The sequence below is a fragment of the Sapajus apella genome, unplaced genomic scaffold (assembly GCF_009761245.1).
Source record: "Sapajus apella isolate SASKATOON/1434 unplaced genomic scaffold, GSC_monkey_1.0 scaffold99, whole genome shotgun sequence".
NCBI lineage: Eukaryota > Metazoa > Chordata > Mammalia > Primates > Cebidae > Sapajus > Sapajus apella.
In genome coordinates, this window is record NW_022437039.1 from 7,442,431 (window position 1) to 7,455,954 (window position 13,524).

At 41.2% G+C, this 13,524-nt stretch overlaps 1 protein-coding gene across 1 annotated transcript in view; it reads left to right on the forward strand.

Annotated features, from left to right (window-relative positions):
- The first annotated feature begins 5,035 nt into the window (after positions 1-5,035).
- The window catches only part of ATF7IP2 (activating transcription factor 7 interacting protein 2), a 79,532-nt gene continuing 71,043 nt past the window's right edge, over positions 5,036-13,524 (forward strand). Inside the window, exon 1 of the mRNA XM_032258088.1 lies at positions 5,036-5,230. The gene's annotated coding sequence lies outside the window, so the exon portion shown is untranslated. The remainder of the gene's footprint in view (positions 5,231-13,524) is intronic.

Consider the following 13,524-nt stretch of genomic DNA (forward strand, 5'->3'; position numbering starts at 1 on the left):
GGCCAGGCTGGTCTCAAACTCCTGACCTCGTGATCTACCTGCTTTGGCCTCCCAAACTGCTGGGATTACAGGTATGAGCCACGGTATCAAGCCCTTTCTCTTTTCTTCCTCTTCTTCTTCTTCTTTTTTTTTATTTTTTATTTTTTACTTTTTTATTTTTGGTCTTGCTCTGGCACCCAGGCTGGAGTGCAGTGAAATAATCATATCTTACTGCAGCCTGGAACTCCTGACTGAAGCAATTTTCCCACTTCAGGGTCCTGAGTAGCTAGGAATATAGGCACACACCACCACACTTGGCTAATTTAAAAAAAAAAAAACAAAAAAACTGTAGAGACAGGGTCTCTCTATGTTGCTCAGGCTGCTATATGTTTGTTTTTAAGCTAGGAATGTTCATGGTAGGTTGGAGAAAAGGTAGAATAAATTAGCATTTTGTAGTGCCAATTTAGTAATCACACAAATAGCCCTTTAGAAAATAAAATAGTAACAAATGTTTATTGAATACTTACTGTTTGTTAAGTACCTATTGAGCACTTTACATAATTTGAGTCAATGTAATTTAATTCATACAATAATACTAAGTGGTTACATTTTTACTGTGTGTTATGTATTGTTAGTAATTTCATTTCATAGGTCAGGAAACTCAGGCATGGAGAAGTCTATTAATTAGGGTTCAGTCATGGAAAAAGGATACCACTCCAGATTTCTCAAACATAATGCAATTTAGTACTGAGAATTAGATGCTCATGAGCTTTGTCAGGGCTAGAGGAGCTACTGTCACATTGGTTTTCTTTTCTTCTTCTTCTTTTTTTTTTTGAGACGGAGTTTTGCACTTGTCACCCAGGCTGGAGTGCAATCACGCAATCTCAGCTCACTGCAACCTCTGCCTCCCAAGTACGAGCGATTCTCCTGCCTCTGCCTCCTGAGTAGCTGGGATTACAGGTGTCCCCCACCATGCCCAGCTAACTTTTATATTTTTAGTAGAGATGGGGCTTCATTATATTGGTCAGACTGCTCTCAAACTCCTGACCTCAGATGATCCACCTACCTCCCAAAGTGCTGGAATTACAGGTGTGACCCACCATGCCTGGCCTCACATTTTTGTGTTGCTGCCTCTATGGTCCAGGCTGCCCCGAAGGGGAGAAAAGTTCAGAAAACTACTGTTATCACAGCTGCCTTAAATGACTGAGACAGGGACTGGTGGGAAAGAGAGCCAAAGCCTAAGGAAAAAACCCACAATAACCTGTGTCTCTGCCACTTTCCAAATTTCAGGAAGTGCATTCCATTGGCCAAAACATAGGTGAATGCAGAACACAGGAGGCAACGGCACCTGGGAAATATAGTTCCTTGCCTTAGGGGATGCTGAGAAGGGTGTGGAATGAATGCTTGCTTTTGTTTTCTATTGCTGCCATAAAAAGTTACCACAAACATAATGGTTTAAAACACTACCCACAAAGCACAGTGGACTCAGCTGGGAACACTGCTTAGGGTCTCAATAGGCTGTCAGCCAGCTAAGGCTGTGCAGAATAATCTGCTTCTGGGTTCATTCAGGTTGTTGGCAGAACTACTTTCATTCTCAAGGCTTACCTGTGGTCCCTCTCATCCTTCAAGCCAGGAGCCATGGGTTGAGTTGTGCCTGTGCTTTGAAAATCTATGAATTGTCTTTCTGCTGCATCTATGTGACTTGTCTTTTGCCTTTAGGGCTTCACATGATTACATTGTACTTACCAGGAAAATCCAGGCTAAGTACTCCATCTTAAGTCAGCTGATTATAACCTTAATCATATTTGTAAAGCCCTTTTGCCATGTAAGGTAACTTACAACCATAAGAGGCACACTAGGAGACAAAGATCGTGGGAGTACAAAATCTGCCCACCACAATCCTCATTGGAAGAAAACTAACAAGAAAGCATTCTGACACAAAAATCTAAAGAATTTGCTCAAGACCATTTATATTCTCAGATGTATTAATTTTAATAATAATAGTTACTGACCAGGCACGGTGGCTCACACCTGTAATCCCAGCACTTTGGGAGGCTGAGGTGGGTGAATCACCAGGTCAGGAGTTCGAGACCAGCCTGACCAACATGGTGAAACTCCATGTCTACTAAAAATACAAAAATTATAATCCCAGCTGTTCAGGAGGCTGAGGCAGGAGAATGGCTCGAACCCAGGAGTCGGAGGTTGTGGTAAGCCAACATCGTACCACTGCATTCCAACCTGGGCAACACAGCGAGACTCTGTCTCAAAAATAATAATAATAATAATAATAATAATAATTACTATACTTCAAGTGTCTACTATAAATCAGGAAACATACAAGAAACTGCATCTGTTATTATTATGTTAAGCATTATTTATTTTAAAAAGTCAAACAGCAAACTGAGAGACTTCTTAGTACTTCATGTAGCCCATTATGTGAATTGATTTAAATAACATGGGTGGGTTCTCACTGAAGTGCCTGAGACAATTTAGAACTCAATACATCATTTATTGTTGCTGTTGTGGCTATTACATTTTATTTTATTTATTTTTGAGAGGGAATTTCACTCTTGCTGTCCAGGCTGGAGGGCAATGACGTGATCCAGCTCATGGCAACCTCCACGTCCTGGGTTCGCCATTTTAGAGATAACATCACTGTGATTCTGAAAGGTGACCTGACTTGTCCAAGACCGTGTGGCTGATAAGTGACTCAGCAAGTCTTCGAATATAGGTCCAACTTCAAATGTAGAAATAGATGTTAAGTATTTACCTCCATTGTGGAGTGGAGAAAAAAAGAAAGAAAAGAAGTGGAAGATACATATGTAGTGAACTTTTTTATTTTTTTGAGACAGAGTCTTGCTCTGTCACCCAGGCAGTGCAGTGGCGCCATGTCAGCTCACTGCAACCTCTGCCTCACAGGTTCAAGCAATTCTCCTGCTTCAGCGTCCCAAGCAGCTGGGATTACAGGTGTGCACCACCACGTCCGGCTAATATTTGTATTTTTAGTAAAGGTGGGATTTGGCCATGTTGTCCAGACTAGTCTCAAACTCCTGACCTCAGGTGATCCACCAGCCTCAGTGTCCCAAAGTGCTGGGATTACAGGCATGAGCCACCACGTCTGGCCAGCAATAAACTTTATTAACATAATGTCCAGTAAATATCAATTATTACAATTTTTTTTTTGTAGAGATAGAGTCTCACTACATTGCCCAGACTGGTCTCCAACTCCTGGACTCAAGCTTTGTGTCCATCTCAGCCTCCCAAAAATGCTAAGATTACAGGTGTGCACCTGTTCTATTATATTACTATTGTTAAAATGAAATACAAGATATCCTAGTACCTTAAATGGACATAGCATTCCTGAAGGCTAGTTACTCACTGTTGACTCAATTAATTCCAAATTCCTTATCTGACTGCAACTTACTACCTCCCACTCCCTTCCACACCATCTCTCTTAGCAACCCTATAATTATTTTCAAAATCATGTTCCAGAACAACAAAAATGTGCAGATTAGGATTGTTTTACATTTTTGCTAATACAGTAAGTCTCTCTCTCTCTCTCTCTCTCTTCCCTCTCTCTTGACAATACCTTACTCTATCACCCAGACTTGAGTTCGGTGGTGCCATCACAGCTCACTGCAGCGCCTAATTCCTGAGCTTAAGTGATCCTCCCATCCTCTCAGCCTCTCGTGTAGCTAGGACAGGCACACATTACCTCATGCAGCTAACTTTTTATTTTTATTTTTGTGGAGAAGTGGGGGTCTCGCTTGGTTGCCCATGTTGGTAGTTAGATTCTCATATCTGCTTCTGTATTCAATCTGTAGCAATATCACGTCAGTTTTCCAGAGGCTTCTAGAAAATTCCACTGAACTCTCATCACTCAGAATTTAAAAAGCATTCATTTTTCTTGTAGCTGGAAGTGACAAGGCAGGCAGCTCTACACTCATGACAAGTGTGGTGACTCATGCCTGTAATCCCAGCACTTTGGGAGGCCAAGGCAGGTGGATCACCTGAGGTCAAGAGTTCAAGACCAGCTTGACCAACATGGAGAAACTCTGTCTTTACTAAAAATTAAAAAAAGAAAAAAGAAAAAAAAAAGAAAAAAGCTGGGTGTGATTGCACGTTCGTATAATCCCAGCTACTAGGGAGACTGAGGCAGGAGAAGTGATTAAACCCAGGAGGTGGAGGTTGCAGTGAGCTGAGATCTTGCCATTGCACTCCAGCCTGGGCAACAAGAGTGAAACTCTGTCTCAAAATAAGGTAAAAGAGGGTGTTATCGACATAATCCGCAGTTATATTTCCTACACTTTCCACACAGCAGGCACTCAAGGACCACCTGTTGAGTGAGTTCATGGCATCCAAGTGGGCAGACACCTGAGGCATGGGGCCTCATGAAATCTGAAGCCGCTGAGGCTGGCAGCTTCCTGGAACAATTTAGTGAACTCAAGACTATGGTGTGTCTGGGCCTCGTGGATGATGCCTGTAATCCCAGCACTTCGGTATTCCAACTCGGGTGAATCACCTGAGGTCAGGAGTTCAAGGCCAGACTGGCCAACAGAGAAACCTCGTGTCTACTAAGGATATTAGCTGTGTGTGATGGCAGGTACGTGTAGTCCCAGCTACTTGGGAGGCTGAGGCAGGAGAATCACTTGAGCCCAGGAGGGGGAGGTTGCAGTGAGCAGAGAACATGGCACTGCACTCCAGCCTGGGCAACAAGAGCAAAACTTGGTATCAAAAAAAGAACTACAATGCTCCTGAGTTGCAAAATTTAAGGAGTCATCAAAAAAAGTAAATGAGATAAATATTTTCAAACACTATTTAAAAAAATCAAATCGGAACTACCAATCAGGGTGAGGTGTTGTTTTGTAAATAAGGTTTTATTGGTAATAAGTTTCGAAAGTCTAAATCTTCACGCTGTCAATCAAAAGAAAGGCCCAGCTCAGGCGCCAGCATCTGCTGCATGGCGGGAAAGCCCCGGTGGCTAACGGGAAGAAGCGCTCAAGGAGGTGAACCTCAGGCGCCCCTCAGCCAACTTCTATTTCCTCTCGCGGCTCTTCGCTCCGCCTACTTAGCTAGCTGTGCCTGATTGGCTGAAGTGCCGCACATTCGCGCTGCCATTGGTCCAGAGTCAGTCGGGGGTGGGCGTAGGAAGACCTACTCCGGCAGGTCCCGGCTGGACCACCATTGTTAGCGGCGGCTGCGGTTGGAGATGATTGTGGAGTTAGTGGCGGTTGGCGCGGCGCTGCTGTAGGTACGTTGGGGCCGGGCGAGTGTCCTGCAAGAGAGGCAGTTGGCGGGGTGGCGGCCCTGGTCGCCTGAGGGCCGGCCCCGGAGGCCTCGGAGCTCAGGGCAGGCCAGGCATTTGCGACGAGGCTACGCTGACTGAAAAGCGCCCGCGGGGCAGTCTGACCGGGCCGGTAAGAGGCCCAGGAGAAGCGGGTGGGCGCGTGTGCACGGTTTTCGGAGCAGGGCGCTGGTGAAGTGGGAGTGGCGTGCGGCCCCGGGTCGTGACGGGACTGGGGGTGGGAGGCGGGACTCCTCTGTGGAGGAAATTGGTCTCGGTGGTTTTTGTCCTGAGGAATAAGTAAAAGCTTGCTCTTGTCCAGTATGCTTTTAGAAGTTAACGGATGAAAGTCTCCACCTCTAACTTTAGAGTTCTATTGCCAAATGTTCTCGAGTTTTTTACTCATCTAATGAAGCCAGGTGCCAGCCTGCAACTGTATCCCGCCAGGCAGCCTTGAAATTTGTTACGAAGTAGGGACCGGAGCATCAGGAAAAAAAACAAAATTCTGAGTAAAATGCTGAAATCCCGTACCTCTGTTGAGCTTACCGGTGTAGGGATGCTAGGATTTAATGATGAGGACTTCCTTAAGGTAGAAGTTCGTTTTTATCATTTTAAGAGAATTCCGTCTTATCCTCACTCCCTAACCAACTTTCTCCAAGTTTGGCCAGCAAGTTTAAGAGAGAAGCAATAATTATTTTTGCTTTGTTTCTGTTAAAACCCTGCCGCACTTAAGGAAACGGACTTCTCCCTTTCCATGTTCCTGTGTTGAAAATGAAGTTTCTAACCACGTGTTGCTTGCTTTATGACATAATGGCTTTTTCTGCTATGAAGACTTGTATATGGCTTAATATGTGTAGAAGACAGTTGTACCGAATAGTCCGCATTAGGGCAATGATGTCGTACTCAGATTGTTATTCTAGACTTCTACTTAATACTATTTTATTATGATTTTGTCATATTTACTTATAGCCAGTAAGTGACCTACGACATAGCTATTTGCAAAACAGATGGGGAAGACCAAGATAAAGATAAGTTATATCACAGGCAAGCAATTGAAAATGCAAAAATGAAGCACCTGAATGAAGGACTAATAACACTGAATTCAGCTTTTGTGAAGTATGCCTTTCTTCTTAGCTTGTTTATTCTGCAGTAAGTTTGTAGAAATGTTGACTCCGACCTTAATCAAATTTACTTCACTCTCAGTCTTATCTGCAGATATGTACAGACCACATCCTAAGATTGACTTCTGCTTCGACAGAAATAAATGAGCCAGTGCCTTACTGGAAATGGTTTGCATGTTTTAAGAACTGGTGTACATAGGTACATCTTGAATGTTCTGCTTCCCTTGCCTTATGCCTGTACTTCACCTCAGCCCTCAGTTCCATTGTGTTTCCTTGCTACTTAATATCTTGAAATCTGGTATGAAACTGTTGCATGATCCCTGCATCTTTGCTTGTGCATATATCATAGTACTCTTATAGTGAGTGTGCACAGATCTATTTCATTTGATGTAATCAAAGTTTAAATAATATATTGGATAGTTAATAAATAAAACTTTAAGTGCACAAGAGTATTAGTTGTCATTGTTGAGTGAGATAATACAAAATACCAAGAATCCTATTCTCTCATTCTATGTCATAGTCTTATTTTATTTTCCCCCTACCCACCACAGACACTGTGGTGACTTATCTATCTCATTTATTTTATTTATTTATTTATTTTGAGACAGAGTTTTGCTCTTTCACTCAGGCTTGAGTGAAGTGGCCTGATCTCAGCTCACTACCACCTCCACCATCTGAGTTCAAGCGATTCTCCTGCCTCAGCCTCCCGAGTAGCTGGTATTATAAGTGCCTGACTAATGTTTGTATTTTTAGTAGAGACAGGGTTTCACCATGTTGGCCAGACTGGTCTTGAATTCCTGACCTCAGTTCATCCGCCCGGCTCGGCTTCCCAAAGTGCTAGGATGATAGGCAGAGCCACTGTAGCTGGGTTATCTCATATTCTTATATAATTTAGATACTTATTCTGCATTGCAGTAGACTAGAAGAGCTTTTTCATTTTTACCAATCTGGGTGGGACAGATTGGAGTCCGCCAGTATCTGCAGAGAAATAACTGACTTTTTGGAGGAAAGGGAGATAATATATTGGATTTTTTTGAACTCCCGATTAAGTTTTTAGGACTGTAATGAAATGTTTAGAGAGGTCTTCCTAAAGTTAGCCATTAATTAGAGGAACTATATGTATCTACTAAATGTGGTGGTAATTTCCATTGGTATACCTCTGAGGCCTAGTGTGTACAATATGCTGATGTGAAATAGCTTATCAGATAGCCATGGCAAAAGTTGCCTAGGCCTTTTTAGTACTCTTTATTAAGGGGACAGTGACTTTGGGAGGCTTTTCAGTACTTCTTATTAAGGAGAGAATAACTTTGGGTGGCTTTCCAGAGCTTCATTTTTTAAGTAAATATTCATTAAACACCATTTCTTAAAACTATAAAAAAGGCATCTCACTGAGGATATAAAAATTATTTGTAGTGGGAAATTTAGATAAGGAAGTAATAGTTCTCTCTGACGTGTTTTTTTGAAGAGGTGATCTTTAAACTTGAAAGAGTAGACTAGGGAAAGGTTGATATATGACAATTCTGGTCAGTTTCAAAAGTAAAGGTTAGGTTTATAAGAAGGTTCAGTTGTTAGCCCCAGTTAAAGACAAAATACTGTGGGGAAAAAAAGATAATGCAATTGTGGTAGTCTATCTGGCTGTATAGAGAATATTTACCCAAATTTAACTGAAAATGCGATGAGCCAGAAAAGATGGATGAGCTACAGAACTGGGTCTATGAATGACAGGAAGGCAGACCAGAATACTTTCCGCCTCCTCCCCTTCTTCCCATGTGCAGAAGACCTGGCTATAGGAAATCTAGCTAATTACAAGAACTTCTTTATAACTTGGAGGGAAACTCTTGGAGCTGTGAGTGCTCCCTGTACAATGGTTACCATCCCCTACCATCCAATTAAAATGTTTCCTCCCCACTTCCAAAAAGTACATATATGAGCTAAATCTTCATCTGCAGTTATAGGAAATGTATATGGCTAAAATTTGTAACTCAAGAAATAGTATGAAAATATTTTAAAATGCTGAGATTTTAAAAACATTGTTAAGGTGATTGCCACTAGATATTAAGGAGTGCTTGCAAGCAACTGCTTTATTTCGTAATGAGCATTTTATACTATTGATAAAACCTGAAAACAGTCATGTCAGAATTCTAGCATTCAGGTGATGCAGATGCTGCTGATCTATGAACCACACTTGGCATTACTTATGAGATTAACTGTCACCTGACCCGAGTTTTGTCATTTTGTTAGCCACTATATAACTGTTAAAGCAGTCCTGTCACTTTATAGTAACTTACCTGTTTTGTGTTTGTGATAGAGTTCCTTGAGTCTTAGACCCTCTGTTCAAATATTGGCTGAAGTCTCTGACTTTGAACAAGCTTAGATTAAATGGGTTTTTTTCTTAATTTTTACTTTTTAAAAAGACTAAGTAAAAATTTAGATTTTTTTTAATTTAATGAGAATTGTTCTTCATTTAGTGCTTATAATATATGAAGATACTATCTTGGAGAACAGCATTGGTAGAGATAAAGATGTTTTATAATGGAGAAACTCAAGCCGAAAAAAAAAACTAAATCAGCATGCACCATAGCTTCAAACTGTAAAAGGAAAAAAGGCTAAGCTAACTTTTAACCACAAAGATATGGGAAATACGCTACTGCTTGGAAAGTAACATATTTCTGAATAATCTGCAGGTTAAGAAATTATAATACATCTTAGAAAATATTGGATAAATATTATATGGTAGAATTTTTCAAAACTTGCAGGCTCATCTAAAGATGGGCTTAGAGGAAAATTTGCAGCTTTAAATGAGAAATTAGAAAAAAAAAGGTAATAGCCTGGGTGCACTGGCTCATGCCTATAATCCCATCACTTTGTGATGCTAGGGTAGAGGATAGCTTGAGATCAGGAGTTTGAGACCCACCTAGGTAACATGACAGGACCCTGTCTCTACAAAAAAATAGTGTTTCATAAAATTAGCCAGGCTTGGAGGCAGACACTTGTAGTCCTAGTTCCTTGGGAGGCTGAGGCAGTAGGATAACTTGAGCCTAGGTTTTTGAGGTTATGGTGAGCTGTGTTCATGCCACTGAACTCCAGCTGAGTGACAGAGTGAGACTCTAGAAATAGAAAAGGAGAGAGAGACTGAAAAATATCTGAGTTTTTTCCTGAAGCTGGAACAAGAACAGCAAAGCAAATGCAAAGCAAGTGGAAAGAGGAGGGTAGGGCATGATAGCTCACATTTGTAATCCCAGTGGTTTGGGAGGCCAAGACAGGAGGATTTCTTGAGCCCATGGATTTGAATCCAGCCTGGGCAAGAGAGTGAGACCCGATCACTATGAAAAAAAATTAGCTGGGTGCAGTAGCATGGACCGGTAGTCCTAGCTGCTCTGGAAAATGAGATGGGAGAATTGCTCAGCCCAAGAGTTGGAGGTTACAGTGAGCTATGATCACACCCTTTGCATTCTAGCCTGGGCTACAGAGAGACGCTGTCTCAAAAAAAAAAAAAAAAAAAAAGAAAAAGAAAAGAAAATGGGCTGGGCATGGTGGCTCAAGCATTTTGGGAGGCCAAGGAAGGTGGATTGTTGGAACGCAAAAATTCAAGACCAGCTCGGGCAATATAGTGAGACCTCATCTCTTTAAAAGGAAAAAAAAAAGAATATGGCAGAAAATTATGAAATGGAACACTGTATAATAGCAAGTTAGCAAACTTAAAATACTTTGACAGTCTTTTTTTGTCATTTTTGTTTACTTTGACAATCTTGATACATGTTTAATAAAAATGATCAAGAAAAAGAAACACATCACTAATATCAAGAATGAGGCTGGGTGCAGTGGCTCACGCCTGTAATTCCAGCACTTTGGGAGGCCAAGGCAGGAGGATCACCTGAGCTCAGGGGTTCAAGACTAGCCTGGCCAATGTGGTGAAACCTCATCTCTACTAATATACAAAAATTAGTCAGGCATGGTGGCACATGCCTGTAGTCCCAGCTACTGGAGACGCTGAGGCGGGAGAATTGCCTGAATCCTGGAGGCAGAGGTTGCAGTGAGCTGAGATCCTGCCACTGCCCTTTAGCCTGGGCAACAGAGCAAGACTCTGTCTTTAAAAAAAGAAGAAAGAGGTATTCTCATAGAGAATACTATGAGAACTTTGTGTTGATAAATTTGAAATTGTGCTGAAATGGAAAAATAGGTAAAATTGACACCAAAAGATACAAAACGCATGGTGGTTGTATGTATTTTCCGTATCTTCTTCTTTTTTTTTTTTGAGACAGAGTTTCACTCTTGCCCAGGCTGGAGATTCAGTGGTACAATCTCACTTTACTGCAACCTCCGTCCCCCTCCTCCTCCAGGGTTCAAGTGATTCTCCTGCCTCATGATGCCAAGTAGCTGAGATTACAGGCACCCGCTACCATACATGGCTAATTTTTGTACTTTACTTTAGTGGAGATGGGGTTTTGCCGTGTTGGCCAGGCTGGTCTTGAACTCCTGACCTCAGGTGATTCACCCGCCTTGGTCTCTCAAAGTGCTGGGATTACAGGCATGTGTCACTGTGCCCAGCCCTTTTTTTTTTTTTTTTTTTTTTAAACTGGAGATTACGCCTCACTGTTGCCTAGGATGGTTTCAAAGTCCTGGGCTGTTTGAGCCTTGGCTTCCCAGAGTGCTGGGATTACAGGTGTGAGCCACTGCCCCCAGCTGGTTTTACATCAATTTTAATTGAAAACTTTTACCACTAAGTTAACTCCAGGCCCAGATGGCATTAGTGGTGAATTACTCTAATATTTAAGGAAAAATAACACCATTCACACACAAACTGTTCAGAGACTAGAAAGACTTTGTAGTTTGTATGAGGCCCGCAAAAGTTTGATATCAAAACCTGATAAAAGTAGACCCATTTCTCATTAACATTGTTATAAAAATTGTAACATGTTAGCCATGTATAGGCCAGACACAGGCCTATAAAATTGTCTAATCTCAGCACTTTGGGAGGCCAAGGCAGGAGGATTGCTTGAGCCCAAGAATTTAAGACCAGCCTGGGCTACATAGTGAGACCCTGTCTTTAAAAAAAAAAAAAAAAAAAATTGACTGGGTACGATGGGCACCCCTGATGTCCCTGCTACTTGAAGGATCAAATGAGAGTCTTGTTTGAGTCCAGGAGGTCAAGGCTGTGATAAGCTGTGTTCATGCCTAATTTAGCCTGTCAACAGAGTGAGTCTCTGTCTCTAAAAGAAAATAAAAATTAAATTTTAGAAATGACAGCATTAGACCAGGTGTGATGGCTCACACCCGTAAATCCAGCACTTTGGGAGGCCAAGGAGGGTGGATCACTTGAGGTCAGGAGTTTGAGACTAGCCTGGCCAACATAGTGAAACCCCGTCTCTACTAAAAATACAAACATTAGCTGGGCATGGTGATGGGCACCTGTAATCCCAGCTACTCAGAAGGGTTAGCAGGAGTAATGCTTGAACCTGGGAGGCGGAGGTTGCAGTGAGCCAAGATTGCACCAGTGCACTCCAGGCTAGGTAACAGAGTGAGACCCTGTCAAAAAAAAAAAAAAAAAAGACACCATTAGAAAAATCTCATACCTATGGCAGTAAAGGAATAGAACAAAAGGCACGAGACATAAACCAAAAAGTAAAAGACAAACAGAAATCAAACTACAGGTGGACCCTAAATTATGATTTGACACGATTTTTAGTTTATGGTGCTGTGGGAAGTAATAGGCATTCTGTAGCATATAAATAAATTATATAAGAAATTCAGTACTTCAGTGTAAAATCAACTCTGGGTTAAATTATTTTGCTCACTTGTAGGCTAATATGAATGTTCTAAACATGTTTAAGGTAGGCTTAGGCTTAGCTATGATGCTTGGTAAGTTAGTTGTACCTGTATTAACTGCATCTTTGACCTAGGATATTTTCAATTTCTGATAGGTTTATTGGGATGTAATACTATTGCAACTCATGCAGCATCTTTATATCAATAGTAATATGAAGGCTAGGTACAGTGGCTCATGTCTGTAATCCTAGCACACCTTGGTAGGCTGAAGATCATTTGAGGCCAGGAGCTTGAGATGAGCTTCAGCACCATAGTAAAACCTTGTCTCTACAAAAAAAAATTTGAATTAGCTGAGTGTGATGGTGCATACCTGTAGTCCCAGCTCCTTGGTAGGCTGATGTGGGAAGATCACTTGAGCCCAGGAGTTCAAGGCTGCAGTGAACTTTGATCTCAGCACTGTGCATGATGAGAGACCTGTTTCTAAACAAAAACAACCAAGTAACATCAGTTGTAAAAGGATTAAACAATCCAGTGGAATGGCAGAGATTGTCAGACTGAAGGAAGAAACAGCCTTGGTCTATAGACTGTTTACAGGAGACAGACTTTGGATTCAAAGATGCAAATAGGCTGAAAGTAAAAGGATAGATGAAGATATAACATGCAAATATAGCAACCATAGTAAAGCTAGCGTGCCTATACTGATTTCAGACAAATGTACTGACGCAATATTCCTGGAGATAAAGAGGGACATTCTATGATGACAAAAGGGTCAGTGCCTCAGGAAGGCATACAAATCATAAACATACATGCATCTAATAAGAGCACCAAAATATATTAAGCAACTGTTGACAGAATTGAAGGAAGAAATGCATAATTCAATAATTGGAGCATTCAGTACGACACTGTCATAATAGAAAACTGAGGAAATCAGTAAGATGAGACGAATTGAGCAACTCTGTAAATCAGTTAGACTTAAGAGACATCTTTGAACATTCTACTCAACAACAGCAGAATAGACTTTATTTTCGAGTGTAATAGAACATTCTTCAGTAGTCACACTAGGTCGTGAAGCAAACCAACACATTTAAAAGGATCGAAGTTACGAGAAAGAACATTATCTGACCAGTGAATAAAATCAGAAATCAATACTAAAAAGAAATGAGAATTTCACAAATATGTTGAAATTAACACTCCTAAATAAGGGTCAAAGAAGAAATCATGAGGTTACTTAGAAAATACTTTGAGATGAATGAAAATGAAGACAAACATACCAAAGGTTTTGGGGGTACAATTACAGCAATTCTTTGGAAACTTATAGTGATAAATGCTATCTTCAAAAAGAAGACCTCAAATCAATAACCTAGACCTTTTAAG